At 44.2% G+C, this 14,307-nt stretch overlaps 39 non-coding genes across 39 annotated transcripts; all 39 read left to right on the forward strand.

The window, feature by feature from the left end:
• The first annotated feature begins 89 nt into the window (after window positions 1–89).
• On the forward strand, window positions 90–208 carry LOC118957487. The gene has a single exon (XR_005046778.1). It is a non-coding gene; the product is annotated as a 5S ribosomal RNA (ribosomal RNA).
• A 247-nt stretch (window positions 209–455) lies between these two features.
• On the forward strand, window positions 456–574 carry LOC118957488. Its single transcript, XR_005046779.1, has one exon. It is a non-coding gene; the product is annotated as a 5S ribosomal RNA (ribosomal RNA).
• Window positions 575–821: 247 nt separating this feature from the next.
• Window positions 822–940, forward strand: LOC118957489. The gene has a single exon (XR_005046780.1). It is a non-coding gene; the product is annotated as a 5S ribosomal RNA (ribosomal RNA).
• Window positions 941–1,187: 247 nt separating this feature from the next.
• Window positions 1,188–1,306, forward strand: LOC118957490. The gene has a single exon (XR_005046781.1). It is a non-coding gene; the product is annotated as a 5S ribosomal RNA (ribosomal RNA).
• A 247-nt stretch (window positions 1,307–1,553) lies between these two features.
• On the forward strand, window positions 1,554–1,672 carry LOC118957491. Its single transcript, XR_005046782.1, has one exon. It is a non-coding gene; the product is annotated as a 5S ribosomal RNA (ribosomal RNA).
• A 247-nt stretch (window positions 1,673–1,919) lies between these two features.
• LOC118957493 lies at window positions 1,920–2,038 on the forward strand. The gene has a single exon (XR_005046784.1). It is a non-coding gene; the product is annotated as a 5S ribosomal RNA (ribosomal RNA).
• A 247-nt stretch (window positions 2,039–2,285) lies between these two features.
• On the forward strand, window positions 2,286–2,404 carry LOC118957494. Its single transcript, XR_005046785.1, has one exon. It is a non-coding gene; the product is annotated as a 5S ribosomal RNA (ribosomal RNA).
• A 247-nt stretch (window positions 2,405–2,651) lies between these two features.
• Window positions 2,652–2,770, forward strand: LOC118957495. The gene has a single exon (XR_005046786.1). It is a non-coding gene; the product is annotated as a 5S ribosomal RNA (ribosomal RNA).
• A 247-nt stretch (window positions 2,771–3,017) lies between these two features.
• On the forward strand, window positions 3,018–3,136 carry LOC118957496. The gene has a single exon (XR_005046787.1). It is a non-coding gene; the product is annotated as a 5S ribosomal RNA (ribosomal RNA).
• A 247-nt stretch (window positions 3,137–3,383) lies between these two features.
• On the forward strand, window positions 3,384–3,502 carry LOC118957497. The gene has a single exon (XR_005046788.1). It is a non-coding gene; the product is annotated as a 5S ribosomal RNA (ribosomal RNA).
• Window positions 3,503–3,749: 247 nt separating this feature from the next.
• Window positions 3,750–3,868, forward strand: LOC118957498. Its single transcript, XR_005046789.1, has one exon. It is a non-coding gene; the product is annotated as a 5S ribosomal RNA (ribosomal RNA).
• A 247-nt stretch (window positions 3,869–4,115) lies between these two features.
• On the forward strand, window positions 4,116–4,234 carry LOC118957499. The gene has a single exon (XR_005046790.1). It is a non-coding gene; the product is annotated as a 5S ribosomal RNA (ribosomal RNA).
• Window positions 4,235–4,481: 247 nt separating this feature from the next.
• LOC118957500 lies at window positions 4,482–4,600 on the forward strand. Its single transcript, XR_005046791.1, has one exon. It is a non-coding gene; the product is annotated as a 5S ribosomal RNA (ribosomal RNA).
• Window positions 4,601–4,847: 247 nt separating this feature from the next.
• LOC118957501 lies at window positions 4,848–4,966 on the forward strand. The gene has a single exon (XR_005046792.1). It is a non-coding gene; the product is annotated as a 5S ribosomal RNA (ribosomal RNA).
• A 247-nt stretch (window positions 4,967–5,213) lies between these two features.
• LOC118957502 lies at window positions 5,214–5,332 on the forward strand. Its single transcript, XR_005046793.1, has one exon. It is a non-coding gene; the product is annotated as a 5S ribosomal RNA (ribosomal RNA).
• Window positions 5,333–5,579: 247 nt separating this feature from the next.
• On the forward strand, window positions 5,580–5,698 carry LOC118957504. Its single transcript, XR_005046795.1, has one exon. It is a non-coding gene; the product is annotated as a 5S ribosomal RNA (ribosomal RNA).
• Window positions 5,699–5,945: 247 nt separating this feature from the next.
• LOC118957505 lies at window positions 5,946–6,064 on the forward strand. Its single transcript, XR_005046796.1, has one exon. It is a non-coding gene; the product is annotated as a 5S ribosomal RNA (ribosomal RNA).
• A 247-nt stretch (window positions 6,065–6,311) lies between these two features.
• On the forward strand, window positions 6,312–6,430 carry LOC118957506. The gene has a single exon (XR_005046797.1). It is a non-coding gene; the product is annotated as a 5S ribosomal RNA (ribosomal RNA).
• Window positions 6,431–6,677: 247 nt separating this feature from the next.
• LOC118957507 lies at window positions 6,678–6,796 on the forward strand. The gene has a single exon (XR_005046798.1). It is a non-coding gene; the product is annotated as a 5S ribosomal RNA (ribosomal RNA).
• A 247-nt stretch (window positions 6,797–7,043) lies between these two features.
• LOC118957508 lies at window positions 7,044–7,162 on the forward strand. The gene has a single exon (XR_005046799.1). It is a non-coding gene; the product is annotated as a 5S ribosomal RNA (ribosomal RNA).
• A 247-nt stretch (window positions 7,163–7,409) lies between these two features.
• On the forward strand, window positions 7,410–7,528 carry LOC118957253. Its single transcript, XR_005046565.1, has one exon. It is a non-coding gene; the product is annotated as a 5S ribosomal RNA (ribosomal RNA).
• Window positions 7,529–7,775: 247 nt separating this feature from the next.
• Window positions 7,776–7,894, forward strand: LOC118957254. Its single transcript, XR_005046566.1, has one exon. It is a non-coding gene; the product is annotated as a 5S ribosomal RNA (ribosomal RNA).
• A 247-nt stretch (window positions 7,895–8,141) lies between these two features.
• LOC118957255 lies at window positions 8,142–8,260 on the forward strand. The gene has a single exon (XR_005046567.1). It is a non-coding gene; the product is annotated as a 5S ribosomal RNA (ribosomal RNA).
• Window positions 8,261–8,507: 247 nt separating this feature from the next.
• Window positions 8,508–8,626, forward strand: LOC118957256. Its single transcript, XR_005046568.1, has one exon. It is a non-coding gene; the product is annotated as a 5S ribosomal RNA (ribosomal RNA).
• A 247-nt stretch (window positions 8,627–8,873) lies between these two features.
• LOC118957257 lies at window positions 8,874–8,992 on the forward strand. The gene has a single exon (XR_005046569.1). It is a non-coding gene; the product is annotated as a 5S ribosomal RNA (ribosomal RNA).
• A 247-nt stretch (window positions 8,993–9,239) lies between these two features.
• LOC118957259 lies at window positions 9,240–9,358 on the forward strand. The gene has a single exon (XR_005046571.1). It is a non-coding gene; the product is annotated as a 5S ribosomal RNA (ribosomal RNA).
• Window positions 9,359–9,605: 247 nt separating this feature from the next.
• Window positions 9,606–9,724, forward strand: LOC118957260. The gene has a single exon (XR_005046572.1). It is a non-coding gene; the product is annotated as a 5S ribosomal RNA (ribosomal RNA).
• A 247-nt stretch (window positions 9,725–9,971) lies between these two features.
• On the forward strand, window positions 9,972–10,090 carry LOC118957261. The gene has a single exon (XR_005046573.1). It is a non-coding gene; the product is annotated as a 5S ribosomal RNA (ribosomal RNA).
• Window positions 10,091–10,337: 247 nt separating this feature from the next.
• LOC118957262 lies at window positions 10,338–10,456 on the forward strand. The gene has a single exon (XR_005046574.1). It is a non-coding gene; the product is annotated as a 5S ribosomal RNA (ribosomal RNA).
• A 247-nt stretch (window positions 10,457–10,703) lies between these two features.
• Window positions 10,704–10,822, forward strand: LOC118957263. The gene has a single exon (XR_005046575.1). It is a non-coding gene; the product is annotated as a 5S ribosomal RNA (ribosomal RNA).
• Window positions 10,823–11,069: 247 nt separating this feature from the next.
• LOC118957264 lies at window positions 11,070–11,188 on the forward strand. Its single transcript, XR_005046576.1, has one exon. It is a non-coding gene; the product is annotated as a 5S ribosomal RNA (ribosomal RNA).
• Window positions 11,189–11,435: 247 nt separating this feature from the next.
• On the forward strand, window positions 11,436–11,554 carry LOC118957265. The gene has a single exon (XR_005046577.1). It is a non-coding gene; the product is annotated as a 5S ribosomal RNA (ribosomal RNA).
• A 255-nt stretch (window positions 11,555–11,809) lies between these two features.
• LOC118957266 lies at window positions 11,810–11,928 on the forward strand. Its single transcript, XR_005046578.1, has one exon. It is a non-coding gene; the product is annotated as a 5S ribosomal RNA (ribosomal RNA).
• Window positions 11,929–12,175: 247 nt separating this feature from the next.
• Window positions 12,176–12,294, forward strand: LOC118957267. Its single transcript, XR_005046579.1, has one exon. It is a non-coding gene; the product is annotated as a 5S ribosomal RNA (ribosomal RNA).
• A 247-nt stretch (window positions 12,295–12,541) lies between these two features.
• LOC118957268 lies at window positions 12,542–12,660 on the forward strand. Its single transcript, XR_005046580.1, has one exon. It is a non-coding gene; the product is annotated as a 5S ribosomal RNA (ribosomal RNA).
• Window positions 12,661–12,907: 247 nt separating this feature from the next.
• LOC118957270 lies at window positions 12,908–13,026 on the forward strand. Its single transcript, XR_005046582.1, has one exon. It is a non-coding gene; the product is annotated as a 5S ribosomal RNA (ribosomal RNA).
• Window positions 13,027–13,274: 248 nt separating this feature from the next.
• On the forward strand, window positions 13,275–13,393 carry LOC118957271. The gene has a single exon (XR_005046583.1). It is a non-coding gene; the product is annotated as a 5S ribosomal RNA (ribosomal RNA).
• Window positions 13,394–13,640: 247 nt separating this feature from the next.
• On the forward strand, window positions 13,641–13,759 carry LOC118957272. The gene has a single exon (XR_005046584.1). It is a non-coding gene; the product is annotated as a 5S ribosomal RNA (ribosomal RNA).
• A 247-nt stretch (window positions 13,760–14,006) lies between these two features.
• LOC118957273 lies at window positions 14,007–14,125 on the forward strand. The gene has a single exon (XR_005046585.1). It is a non-coding gene; the product is annotated as a 5S ribosomal RNA (ribosomal RNA).
• Window positions 14,126–14,307: the final 182 nt, after the last annotated feature.

Consider the following 14,307-nt stretch of genomic DNA (forward strand, 5'->3'; position numbering starts at 1 on the left):
ACAAAGATGCTTATCTAAATGGTGAAAATGCAACAGCTGTTAATCAGGCTCACTTTGACTTTACATAGTGCAGCAAGAGATTGTTTCTCGCTTACGGCCACACCGGCCTGAGTACGCCTGATCTCGTCTGATCTCGGAAGCTAAGCAGGGTCGGGCCTGGTTAGTACTTGGATGGGAGACCGCCTGGGAATACCAGGTGCTGTAAGCTTTTTGTCACTGCCTTGTGGAATTTCAACTCTTTGTCCGTTTTTTCCCACAAGGTTGAAATATGTGCCCTCGCTTTGAAATAAGTAAGCAAGGTTAGTTTGTATTTCATCCAACAATCTGTGCTACAGTATATGCAATTTCTTCCACTTTTTGAGTGACACAAAGATGCTTATCTAAATGGTGAAAATGCAACAGCTGTTAATCAGGCTCACTTTGACTTTACATAGTGCAGCAAGAGATTGTTTCTCGCTTACGGCCACACCGGCCTGAGTACGCCTGATCTCGTCTGATCTCGGAAGCTAAGCAGGGTCGGGCCTGGTTAGTACTTGGATGGGAGACCGCCTGGGAATACCAGGTGCTGTAAGCTTTTTGTCACTGCCTTGTGGAATTTCAACTCTTTGTCCGTTTTTTCCCACAAGGTTGAAATATGTGCCCTCGCTTTGAAATAAGTAAGCAAGGTTAGTTTGTATTTCATCCAACAATCTGTGCTACAGTATATGCAATTTCTTCCACTTTTTGAGTGACACAAAGATGCTTATCTAAATGGTGAAAATGCAACAGCTGTTAATCAGGCTCACTTTGACTTTACATAGTGCAGCAAGAGATTGTTTCTCGCTTACGGCCACACCGGCCTGAGTACGCCTGATCTCGTCTGATCTCGGAAGCTAAGCAGGGTCGGGCCTGGTTAGTACTTGGATGGGAGACCGCCTGGGAATACCAGGTGCTGTAAGCTTTTTGTCACTGCCTTGTGGAATTTCAACTCTTTGTCCGTTTTTTCCCACAAGGTTGAAATATGTGCCCTCGCTTTGAAATAAGTAAGCAAGGTTAGTTTGTATTTCATCCAACAATCTGTGCTACAGTATATGCAATTTCTTCCACTTTTTGAGTGACACAAAGATGCTTATCTAAATGGTGAAAATGCAACAGCTGTTAATCAGGCTCACTTTGACTTTACATAGTGCAGCAAGAGATTGTTTCTCGCTTACGGCCACACCGGCCTGAGTACGCCTGATCTCGTCTGATCTCGGAAGCTAAGCAGGGTCGGGCCTGGTTAGTACTTGGATGGGAGACCGCCTGGGAATACCAGGTGCTGTAAGCTTTTTGTCACTGCCTTGTGGAATTTCAACTCTTTGTCCGTTTTTTCCCACAAGGTTGAAATATGTGCCCTCGCTTTGAAATAAGTAAGCAAGGTTAGTTTGTATTTCATCCAACAATCTGTGCTACAGTATATGCAATTTCTTCCACTTTTTGAGTGACACAAAGATGCTTATCTAAATGGTGAAAATGCAACAGCTGTTAATCAGGCTCACTTTGACTTTACATAGTGCAGCAAGAGATTGTTTCTCGCTTACGGCCACACCGGCCTGAGTACGCCTGATCTCGTCTGATCTCGGAAGCTAAGCAGGGTCGGGCCTGGTTAGTACTTGGATGGGAGACCGCCTGGGAATACCAGGTGCTGTAAGCTTTTTGTCACTGCCTTGTGGAATTTCAACTCTTTGTCCGTTTTTTCCCACAAGGTTGAAATATGTGCCCTCGCTTTGAAATAAGTAAGCAAGGTTAGTTTGTATTTCATCCAACAATCTGTGCTACAGTATATGCAATTTCTTCCACTTTTTGAGTGACACAAAGATGCTTATCTAAATGGTGAAAATGCAACAGCTGTTAATCAGGCTCACTTTGACTTTACATAGTGCAGCAAGAGATTGTTTCTCGCTTACGGCCACACCGGCCTGAGTACGCCTGATCTCGTCTGATCTCGGAAGCTAAGCAGGGTCGGGCCTGGTTAGTACTTGGATGGGAGACCGCCTGGGAATACCAGGTGCTGTAAGCTTTTTGTCACTGCCTTGTGGAATTTCAACTCTTTGTCCGTTTTTTCCCACAAGGTTGAAATATGTGCCCTCGCTTTGAAATAAGTAAGCAAGGTTAGTTTGTATTTCATCCAACAATCTGTGCTACAGTATATGCAATTTCTTCCACTTTTTGAGTGACACAAAGATGCTTATCTAAATGGTGAAAATGCAACAGCTGTTAATCAGGCTCACTTTGACTTTACATAGTGCAGCAAGAGATTGTTTCTCGCTTACGGCCACACCGGCCTGAGTACGCCTGATCTCGTCTGATCTCGGAAGCTAAGCAGGGTCGGGCCTGGTTAGTACTTGGATGGGAGACCGCCTGGGAATACCAGGTGCTGTAAGCTTTTTGTCACTGCCTTGTGGAATTTCAACTCTTTGTCCGTTTTTTCCCACAAGGTTGAAATATGTGCCCTCGCTTTGAAATAAGTAAGCAAGGTTAGTTTGTATTTCATCCAACAATCTGTGCTACAGTATATGCAATTTCTTCCACTTTTTGAGTGACACAAAGATGCTTATCTAAATGGTGAAAATGCAACAGCTGTTAATCAGGCTCACTTTGACTTTACATAGTGCAGCAAGAGATTGTTTCTCGCTTACGGCCACACCGGCCTGAGTACGCCTGATCTCGTCTGATCTCGGAAGCTAAGCAGGGTCGGGCCTGGTTAGTACTTGGATGGGAGACCGCCTGGGAATACCAGGTGCTGTAAGCTTTTTGTCACTGCCTTGTGGAATTTCAACTCTTTGTCCGTTTTTTCCCACAAGGTTGAAATATGTGCCCTCGCTTTGAAATAAGTAAGCAAGGTTAGTTTGTATTTCATCCAACAATCTGTGCTACAGTATATGCAATTTCTTCCACTTTTTGAGTGACACAAAGATGCTTATCTAAATGGTGAAAATGCAACAGCTGTTAATCAGGCTCACTTTGACTTTACATAGTGCAGCAAGAGATTGTTTCTCGCTTACGGCCACACCGGCCTGAGTACGCCTGATCTCGTCTGATCTCGGAAGCTAAGCAGGGTCGGGCCTGGTTAGTACTTGGATGGGAGACCGCCTGGGAATACCAGGTGCTGTAAGCTTTTTGTCACTGCCTTGTGGAATTTCAACTCTTTGTCCGTTTTTTCCCACAAGGTTGAAATATGTGCCCTCGCTTTGAAATAAGTAAGCAAGGTTAGTTTGTATTTCATCCAACAATCTGTGCTACAGTATATGCAATTTCTTCCACTTTTTGAGTGACACAAAGATGCTTATCTAAATGGTGAAAATGCAACAGCTGTTAATCAGGCTCACTTTGACTTTACATAGTGCAGCAAGAGATTGTTTCTCGCTTACGGCCACACCGGCCTGAGTACGCCTGATCTCGTCTGATCTCGGAAGCTAAGCAGGGTCGGGCCTGGTTAGTACTTGGATGGGAGACCGCCTGGGAATACCAGGTGCTGTAAGCTTTTTGTCACTGCCTTGTGGAATTTCAACTCTTTGTCCGTTTTTTCCCACAAGGTTGAAATATGTGCCCTCGCTTTGAAATAAGTAAGCAAGGTTAGTTTGTATTTCATCCAACAATCTGTGCTACAGTATATGCAATTTCTTCCACTTTTTGAGTGACACAAAGATGCTTATCTAAATGGTGAAAATGCAACAGCTGTTAATCAGGCTCACTTTGACTTTACATAGTGCAGCAAGAGATTGTTTCTCGCTTACGGCCACACCGGCCTGAGTACGCCTGATCTCGTCTGATCTCGGAAGCTAAGCAGGGTCGGGCCTGGTTAGTACTTGGATGGGAGACCGCCTGGGAATACCAGGTGCTGTAAGCTTTTTGTCACTGCCTTGTGGAATTTCAACTCTTTGTCCGTTTTTTCCCACAAGGTTGAAATATGTGCCCTCGCTTTGAAATAAGTAAGCAAGGTTAGTTTGTATTTCATCCAACAATCTGTGCTACAGTATATGCAATTTCTTCCACTTTTTGAGTGACACAAAGATGCTTATCTAAATGGTGAAAATGCAACAGCTGTTAATCAGGCTCACTTTGACTTTACATAGTGCAGCAAGAGATTGTTTCTCGCTTACGGCCACACCGGCCTGAGTACGCCTGATCTCGTCTGATCTCGGAAGCTAAGCAGGGTCGGGCCTGGTTAGTACTTGGATGGGAGACCGCCTGGGAATACCAGGTGCTGTAAGCTTTTTGTCACTGCCTTGTGGAATTTCAACTCTTTGTCCGTTTTTTCCCACAAGGTTGAAATATGTGCCCTCGCTTTGAAATAAGTAAGCAAGGTTAGTTTGTATTTCATCCAACAATCTGTGCTACAGTATATGCAATTTCTTCCACTTTTTGAGTGACACAAAGATGCTTATCTAAATGGTGAAAATGCAACAGCTGTTAATCAGGCTCACTTTGACTTTACATAGTGCAGCAAGAGATTGTTTCTCGCTTACGGCCACACCGGCCTGAGTACGCCTGATCTCGTCTGATCTCGGAAGCTAAGCAGGGTCGGGCCTGGTTAGTACTTGGATGGGAGACCGCCTGGGAATACCAGGTGCTGTAAGCTTTTTGTCACTGCCTTGTGGAATTTCAACTCTTTGTCCGTTTTTTCCCACAAGGTTGAAATATGTGCCCTCGCTTTGAAATAAGTAAGCAAGGTTAGTTTGTATTTCATCCAACAATCTGTGCTACAGTATATGCAATTTCTTCCACTTTTTGAGTGACACAAAGATGCTTATCTAAATGGTGAAAATGCAACAGCTGTTAATCAGGCTCACTTTGACTTTACATAGTGCAGCAAGAGATTGTTTCTCGCTTACGGCCACACCGGCCTGAGTACGCCTGATCTCGTCTGATCTCGGAAGCTAAGCAGGGTCGGGCCTGGTTAGTACTTGGATGGGAGACCGCCTGGGAATACCAGGTGCTGTAAGCTTTTTGTCACTGCCTTGTGGAATTTCAACTCTTTGTCCGTTTTTTCCCACAAGGTTGAAATATGTGCCCTCGCTTTGAAATAAGTAAGCAAGGTTAGTTTGTATTTCATCCAACAATCTGTGCTACAGTATATGCAATTTCTTCCACTTTTTGAGTGACACAAAGATGCTTATCTAAATGGTGAAAATGCAACAGCTGTTAATCAGGCTCACTTTGACTTTACATAGTGCAGCAAGAGATTGTTTCTCGCTTACGGCCACACCGGCCTGAGTACGCCTGATCTCGTCTGATCTCGGAAGCTAAGCAGGGTCGGGCCTGGTTAGTACTTGGATGGGAGACCGCCTGGGAATACCAGGTGCTGTAAGCTTTTTGTCACTGCCTTGTGGAATTTCAACTCTTTGTCCGTTTTTTCCCACAAGGTTGAAATATGTGCCCTCGCTTTGAAATAAGTAAGCAAGGTTAGTTTGTATTTCATCCAACAATCTGTGCTACAGTATATGCAATTTCTTCCACTTTTTGAGTGACACAAAGATGCTTATCTAAATGGTGAAAATGCAACAGCTGTTAATCAGGCTCACTTTGACTTTACATAGTGCAGCAAGAGATTGTTTCTCGCTTACGGCCACACCGGCCTGAGTACGCCTGATCTCGTCTGATCTCGGAAGCTAAGCAGGGTCGGGCCTGGTTAGTACTTGGATGGGAGACCGCCTGGGAATACCAGGTGCTGTAAGCTTTTTGTCACTGCCTTGTGGAATTTCAACTCTTTGTCCGTTTTTTCCCACAAGGTTGAAATATGTGCCCTCGCTTTGAAATAAGTAAGCAAGGTTAGTTTGTATTTCATCCAACAATCTGTGCTACAGTATATGCAATTTCTTCCACTTTTTGAGTGACACAAAGATGCTTATCTAAATGGTGAAAATGCAACAGCTGTTAATCAGGCTCACTTTGACTTTACATAGTGCAGCAAGAGATTGTTTCTCGCTTACGGCCACACCGGCCTGAGTACGCCTGATCTCGTCTGATCTCGGAAGCTAAGCAGGGTCGGGCCTGGTTAGTACTTGGATGGGAGACCGCCTGGGAATACCAGGTGCTGTAAGCTTTTTGTCACTGCCTTGTGGAATTTCAACTCTTTGTCCGTTTTTTCCCACAAGGTTGAAATATGTGCCCTCGCTTTGAAATAAGTAAGCAAGGTTAGTTTGTATTTCATCCAACAATCTGTGCTACAGTATATGCAATTTCTTCCACTTTTTGAGTGACACAAAGATGCTTATCTAAATGGTGAAAATGCAACAGCTGTTAATCAGGCTCACTTTGACTTTACATAGTGCAGCAAGAGATTGTTTCTCGCTTACGGCCACACCGGCCTGAGTACGCCTGATCTCGTCTGATCTCGGAAGCTAAGCAGGGTCGGGCCTGGTTAGTACTTGGATGGGAGACCGCCTGGGAATACCAGGTGCTGTAAGCTTTTTGTCACTGCCTTGTGGAATTTCAACTCTTTGTCCGTTTTTTCCCACAAGGTTGAAATATGTGCCCTCGCTTTGAAATAAGTAAGCAAGGTTAGTTTGTATTTCATCCAACAATCTGTGCTACAGTATATGCAATTTCTTCCACTTTTTGAGTGACACAAAGATGCTTATCTAAATGGTGAAAATGCAACAGCTGTTAATCAGGCTCACTTTGACTTTACATAGTGCAGCAAGAGATTGTTTCTCGCTTACGGCCACACCGGCCTGAGTACGCCTGATCTCGTCTGATCTCGGAAGCTAAGCAGGGTCGGGCCTGGTTAGTACTTGGATGGGAGACCGCCTGGGAATACCAGGTGCTGTAAGCTTTTTGTCACTGCCTTGTGGAATTTCAACTCTTTGTCCGTTTTTTCCCACAAGGTTGAAATATGTGCCCTCGCTTTGAAATAAGTAAGCAAGGTTAGTTTGTATTTCATCCAACAATCTGTGCTACAGTATATGCAATTTCTTCCACTTTTTGAGTGACACAAAGATGCTTATCTAAATGGTGAAAATGCAACAGCTGTTAATCAGGCTCACTTTGACTTTACATAGTGCAGCAAGAGATTGTTTCTCGCTTACGGCCACACCGGCCTGAGTACGCCTGATCTCGTCTGATCTCGGAAGCTAAGCAGGGTCGGGCCTGGTTAGTACTTGGATGGGAGACCGCCTGGGAATACCAGGTGCTGTAAGCTTTTTGTCACTGCCTTGTGGAATTTCAACTCTTTGTCCGTTTTTTCCCACAAGGTTGAAATATGTGCCCTCGCTTTGAAATAAGTAAGCAAGGTTAGTTTGTATTTCATCCAACAATCTGTGCTACAGTATATGCAATTTCTTCCACTTTTTGAGTGACACAAAGATGCTTATCTAAATGGTGAAAATGCAACAGCTGTTAATCAGGCTCACTTTGACTTTACATAGTGCAGCAAGAGATTGTTTCTCGCTTACGGCCACACCGGCCTGAGTACGCCTGATCTCGTCTGATCTCGGAAGCTAAGCAGGGTCGGGCCTGGTTAGTACTTGGATGGGAGACCGCCTGGGAATACCAGGTGCTGTAAGCTTTTTGTCACTGCCTTGTGGAATTTCAACTCTTTGTCCGTTTTTTCCCACAAGGTTGAAATATGTGCCCTCGCTTTGAAATAAGTAAGCAAGGTTAGTTTGTATTTCATCCAACAATCTGTGCTACAGTATATGCAATTTCTTCCACTTTTTGAGTGACACAAAGATGCTTATCTAAATGGTGAAAATGCAACAGCTGTTAATCAGGCTCACTTTGACTTTACATAGTGCAGCAAGAGATTGTTTCTCGCTTACGGCCACACCGGCCTGAGTACGCCTGATCTCGTCTGATCTCGGAAGCTAAGCAGGGTCGGGCCTGGTTAGTACTTGGATGGGAGACCGCCTGGGAATACCAGGTGCTGTAAGCTTTTTGTCACTGCCTTGTGGAATTTCAACTCTTTGTCCGTTTTTTCCCACAAGGTTGAAATATGTGCCCTCGCTTTGAAATAAGTAAGCAAGGTTAGTTTGTATTTCATCCAACAATCTGTGCTACAGTATATGCAATTTCTTCCACTTTTTGAGTGACACAAAGATGCTTATCTAAATGGTGAAAATGCAACAGCTGTTAATCAGGCTCACTTTGACTTTACATAGTGCAGCAAGAGATTGTTTCTCGCTTACGGCCACACCGGCCTGAGTACGCCTGATCTCGTCTGATCTCGGAAGCTAAGCAGGGTCGGGCCTGGTTAGTACTTGGATGGGAGACCGCCTGGGAATACCAGGTGCTGTAAGCTTTTTGTCACTGCCTTGTGGAATTTCAACTCTTTGTCCGTTTTTTCCCACAAGGTTGAAATATGTGCCCTCGCTTTGAAATAAGTAAGCAAGGTTAGTTTGTATTTCATCCAACAATCTGTGCTACAGTATATGCAATTTCTTCCACTTTTTGAGTGACACAAAGATGCTTATCTAAATGGTGAAAATGCAACAGCTGTTAATCAGGCTCACTTTGACTTTACATAGTGCAGCAAGAGATTGTTTCTCGCTTACGGCCACACCGGCCTGAGTACGCCTGATCTCGTCTGATCTCGGAAGCTAAGCAGGGTCGGGCCTGGTTAGTACTTGGATGGGAGACCGCCTGGGAATACCAGGTGCTGTAAGCTTTTTGTCACTGCCTTGTGGAATTTCAACTCTTTGTCCGTTTTTTCCCACAAGGTTGAAATATGTGCCCTCGCTTTGAAATAAGTAAGCAAGGTTAGTTTGTATTTCATCCAACAATCTGTGCTACAGTATATGCAATTTCTTCCACTTTTTGAGTGACACAAAGATGCTTATCTAAATGGTGAAAATGCAACAGCTGTTAATCAGGCTCACTTTGACTTTACATAGTGCAGCAAGAGATTGTTTCTCGCTTACGGCCACACCGGCCTGAGTACGCCTGATCTCGTCTGATCTCGGAAGCTAAGCAGGGTCGGGCCTGGTTAGTACTTGGATGGGAGACCGCCTGGGAATACCAGGTGCTGTAAGCTTTTTGTCACTGCCTTGTGGAATTTCAACTCTTTGTCCGTTTTTTCCCACAAGGTTGAAATATGTGCCCTCGCTTTGAAATAAGTAAGCAAGGTTAGTTTGTATTTCATCCAACAATCTGTGCTACAGTATATGCAATTTCTTCCACTTTTTGAGTGACACAAAGATGCTTATCTAAATGGTGAAAATGCAACAGCTGTTAATCAGGCTCACTTTGACTTTACATAGTGCAGCAAGAGATTGTTTCTCGCTTACGGCCACACCGGCCTGAGTACGCCTGATCTCGTCTGATCTCGGAAGCTAAGCAGGGTCGGGCCTGGTTAGTACTTGGATGGGAGACCGCCTGGGAATACCAGGTGCTGTAAGCTTTTTGTCACTGCCTTGTGGAATTTCAACTCTTTGTCCGTTTTTTCCCACAAGGTTGAAATATGTGCCCTCGCTTTGAAATAAGTAAGCAAGGTTAGTTTGTATTTCATCCAACAATCTGTGCTACAGTATATGCAATTTCTTCCACTTTTTGAGTGACACAAAGATGCTTATCTAAATGGTGAAAATGCAACAGCTGTTAATCAGGCTCACTTTGACTTTACATAGTGCAGCAAGAGATTGTTTCTCGCTTACGGCCACACCGGCCTGAGTACGCCTGATCTCGTCTGATCTCGGAAGCTAAGCAGGGTCGGGCCTGGTTAGTACTTGGATGGGAGACCGCCTGGGAATACCAGGTGCTGTAAGCTTTTTGTCACTGCCTTGTGGAATTTCAACTCTTTGTCCGTTTTTTCCCACAAGGTTGAAATATGTGCCCTCGCTTTGAAATAAGTAAGCAAGGTTAGTTTGTATTTCATCCAACAATCTGTGCTACAGTATATGCAATTTCTTCCACTTTTTGAGTGACACAAAGATGCTTATCTAAATGGTGAAAATGCAACAGCTGTTAATCAGGCTCACTTTGACTTTACATAGTGCAGCAAGAGATTGTTTCTCGCTTACGGCCACACCGGCCTGAGTACGCCTGATCTCGTCTGATCTCGGAAGCTAAGCAGGGTCGGGCCTGGTTAGTACTTGGATGGGAGACCGCCTGGGAATACCAGGTGCTGTAAGCTTTTTGTCACTGCCTTGTGGAATTTCAACTCTTTGTCCGTTTTTTCCCACAAGGTTGAAATATGTGCCCTCGCTTTGAAATAAGTAAGCAAGGTTAGTTTGTATTTCATCCAACAATCTGTGCTACAGTATATGCAATTTCTTCCACTTTTTGAGTGACACAAAGATGCTTATCTAAATGGTGAAAATGCAACAGCTGTTAATCAGGCTCACTTTGACTTTACATAGTGCAGCAAGAGATTGTTTCTCGCTTACGGCCACACCGGCCTGAGTACGCCTGATCTCGTCTGATCTCGGAAGCTAAGCAGGGTCGGGCCTGGTTAGTACTTGGATGGGAGACCGCCTGGGAATACCAGGTGCTGTAAGCTTTTTGTCACTGCCTTGTGGAATTTCAACTCTTTGTCCGTTTTTTCCCACAAGGTTGAAATATGTGCCCTCGCTTTGAAATAAGTAAGCAAGGTTAGTTTGTATTTCATCCAACAATCTGTGCTACAGTATATGCAATTTCTTCCACTTTTTGAGTGACACAAAGATGCTTATCTAAATGGTGAAAATGCAACAGCTGTTAATCAGGCTCACTTTGACTTTACATAGTGCAGCAAGAGATTGTTTCTCGCTTACGGCCACACCGGCCTGAGTACGCCTGATCTCGTCTGATCTCGGAAGCTAAGCAGGGTCGGGCCTGGTTAGTACTTGGATGGGAGACCGCCTGGGAATACCAGGTGCTGTAAGCTTTTTGTCACTGCCTTGTGGAATTTCAACTCTTTGTCCGTTTTTTCCCACAAGGTTGAAATATGTGCCCTCGCTTTGAAATAAGTAAGCAAGGTTAGTTTGTATTTCATCCAACAATCTGTGCTACAGTATATGCAATTTCTTCCACTTTTTGAGTGACACAAAGATGCTTATCTAAATGGTGAAAATGCAACAGCTGTTAATCAGGCTCACTTTGACTTTACATAGTGCAGCAAGAGATTGTTTCTCGCTTACGGCCACACCGGCCTGAGTACGCCTGATCTCGTCTGATCTCGGAAGCTAAGCAGGGTCGGGCCTGGTTAGTACTTGGATGGGAGACCGCCTGGGAATACCAGGTGCTGTAAGCTTTTTGTCACTGCCTTGTGGAATTTCAACTCTTTGTCCGTTTTTTCCCACAAGGTTGAAATATGTGCCCTCGCTTTGAAATAAGTAAGCAAGGTTAGTTTGTATTTCATCCAACAATCTGTGCTACAGTATATGCAATTTCTTCCACTTTTTGAGTGACACAAAGATGCTTATCTAAATGGTGAAAATGCAACAGCTGTTAATCAGGCTCACTTTGACTTTACATAGTGCAGCAAGAGATTGTTTCTCGCTTACGGCCACACCGGCCTGAGTACGCCTGATCTCGTCTGATCTCGGAAGCTAAGCAGGGTCGGGCCTGGTTAGTACTTGGATGGGAGACCGCCTGGGAATACCAGGTGCTGTAAGCTTTTTGTCACTGCCTTGTGGAATTTCAACTCTTTGTCCGTTTTTTCCCACAAGGTTGAAATATGTGCCCTCGCTTTGAAATAAGTAAGCAAGGTTAGTTTGTATTTCATCCAACAATCTGTGCTATCATTATGCAGTATATGCAATTTCTTCCACTTTTTGAGTGACACAAAGATGCTTATCTAAATGGTGAAAATGCAACAGCTGTTAATCAGGCTCACTTTGACTTTACATAGTGCAGCAAGAGATTGTTTCTCGCTTACGGCCACACCGGCCTGAGTACGCCTGATCTCGTCTGATCTCGGAAGCTAAGCAGGGTCGGGCCTGGTTAGTACTTGGATGGGAGACCGCCTGGGAATACCAGGTGCTGTAAGCTTTTTGTCACTGCCTTGTGGAATTTCAACTCTTTGTCCGTTTTTTCCCACAAGGTTGAAATATGTGCCCTCGCTTTGAAATAAGTAAGCAAGGTTAGTTTGTATTTCATCCAACAATCTGTGCTACAGTATATGCAATTTCTTCCACTTTTTGAGTGACACAAAGATGCTTATCTAAATGGTGAAAATGCAACAGCTGTTAATCAGGCTCACTTTGACTTTACATAGTGCAGCAAGAGATTGTTTCTCGCTTACGGCCACACCGGCCTGAGTACGCCTGATCTCGTCTGATCTCGGAAGCTAAGCAGGGTCGGGCCTGGTTAGTACTTGGATGGGAGACCGCCTGGGAATACCAGGTGCTGTAAGCTTTTTGTCACTGCCTTGTGGAATTTCAACTCTTTGTCCGTTTTTTCCCACAAGGTTGAAATATGTGCCCTCGCTTTGAAATAAGTAAGCAAGGTTAGTTTGTATTTCATCCAACAATCTGTGCTACAGTATATGCAATTTCTTCCACTTTTTGAGTGACACAAAGATGCTTATCTAAATGGTGAAAATGCAACAGCTGTTAATCAGGCTCACTTTGACTTTACATAGTGCAGCAAGAGATTGTTTCTCGCTTACGGCCACACCGGCCTGAGTACGCCTGATCTCGTCTGATCTCGGAAGCTAAGCAGGGTCGGGCCTGGTTAGTACTTGGATGGGAGACCGCCTGGGAATACCAGGTGCTGTAAGCTTTTTGTCACTGCCTTGTGGAATTTCAACTCTTTGTCCGTTTTTTCCCACAAGGTTGAAATATGTGCCCTCGCTTTGAAATAAGTAAGCAAGGTTAGTTTGTATTTCATCCAACAATCTGTGCTACAGTATATGCAATTTCTTCCACTTTTTGAGTGACACAAAGATGCTTATCTAAATGGTGAAAATGCAACAGCTGTTAATCAGGCTCACTTTGACTTTACATAGTGCAGCAAGAGATTGTTTCTCGCTTACGGCCACACCGGCCTGAGTACGCCTGATCTCGTCTGATCTCGGAAGCTAAGCAGGGTCGGGCCTGGTTAGTACTTGGATGGGAGACCGCCTGGGAATACCAGGTGCTGTAAGCTTTTTGTCACTGCCTTGTGGAATTTCAACTCTTTGTCCGTTTTTTTCCCACAAGGTTGAAATATGTGCCCTCGCTTTGAAATAAGTAAGCAAGGTTAGTTTGTATTTCATCCAACAATCTGTGCTACAGTATATGCAATTTCTTCCACTTTTTGAGTGACACAAAGATGCTTATCTAAATGGTGAAAATGCAACAGCTGTTAATCAGGCTCACTTTGACTTTACATAGTGCAGCAAGAGATTGTTTCTCGCTTACGGCCACACCGGCCTGAGTACGCCTGATCTCGTCTGATCTCGGAAGCTAAGCAGGGTCGGGCCTGGTTAGTACTTGGATGGGAGACCGCCTGGGAATACCAGGTGCTGTAAGCTTTTTGTCACTGCCTTGTGGAATTTCAACTCTTTGTCCGTTTTTTCCCACAAGGTTGAAATATGTGCCCTCGCTTTGAAATAAGTAAGCAAGGTTAGTTTGTATTTCATCCAACAATCTGTGCTACAGTATATGCAATTTCTTCCACTTTTTGAGTGACACAAAGATGCTTATCTAAATGGTGAAAATGCAACAGCTGTTAATCAGGCTCACTTTGACTTTACATAGTGCAGCAAGAGATTGTTTCTCGCTTACGGCCACACCGGCCTGAGTACGCCTGATCTCGTCTGATCTCGGAAGCTAAGCAGGGTCGGGCCTGGTTAGTACTTGGATGGGAGACCGCCTGGGAATACCAGGTGCTGTAAGCTTTTTGTCACTGCCTTGTGGAATTTCAACTCTTTGTCCGTTTTTTCCCACAAGGTTGAAATATGTGCCCTCGCTTTGAAATAAGTAAGCAAGGTTAGTTTGTATTTCATCCAACAATCTGTGCTACAGTATATGCAATTTCTTCCACTTTTTGAGTGACACAAAGATGCTTATCTAAATGGTGAAAATGCAACAGCTGTTAATCAGGCTCACTTTGACTTTACATAGTGCAGCAAGAGATTGTTTCTCGCTTACGGCCACACCGGCCTGAGTACGCCTGATCTCGTCTGATCTCGGAAGCTAAGCAGGGTCGGGCCTGGTTAGTACTTGGATGGGAGACCGCCTGGGAATACCAGGTGCTGTAAGCTTTTTGTCACTGCCTTGTGGAATTTCAACTCTTTGTCCGTTTTTTCCCACAAGGTTGAAATATGTGCCCTCGCTTTGAAATAAGTAAGCAAGGTTAGTTTGTATTTCATCCAACAATCTGTGCTACAGTATATGCAATTTCTTCCACTTTTTGAGTGACACAAAGATGCTTATCTAAATGGTG

This window comes from Oncorhynchus mykiss, unplaced genomic scaffold (genome assembly GCF_013265735.2).
Source record: "Oncorhynchus mykiss isolate Arlee unplaced genomic scaffold, USDA_OmykA_1.1 un_scaffold_450, whole genome shotgun sequence".
NCBI classification, from domain to species: domain Eukaryota; kingdom Metazoa; phylum Chordata; class Actinopteri; order Salmoniformes; family Salmonidae; genus Oncorhynchus; species Oncorhynchus mykiss.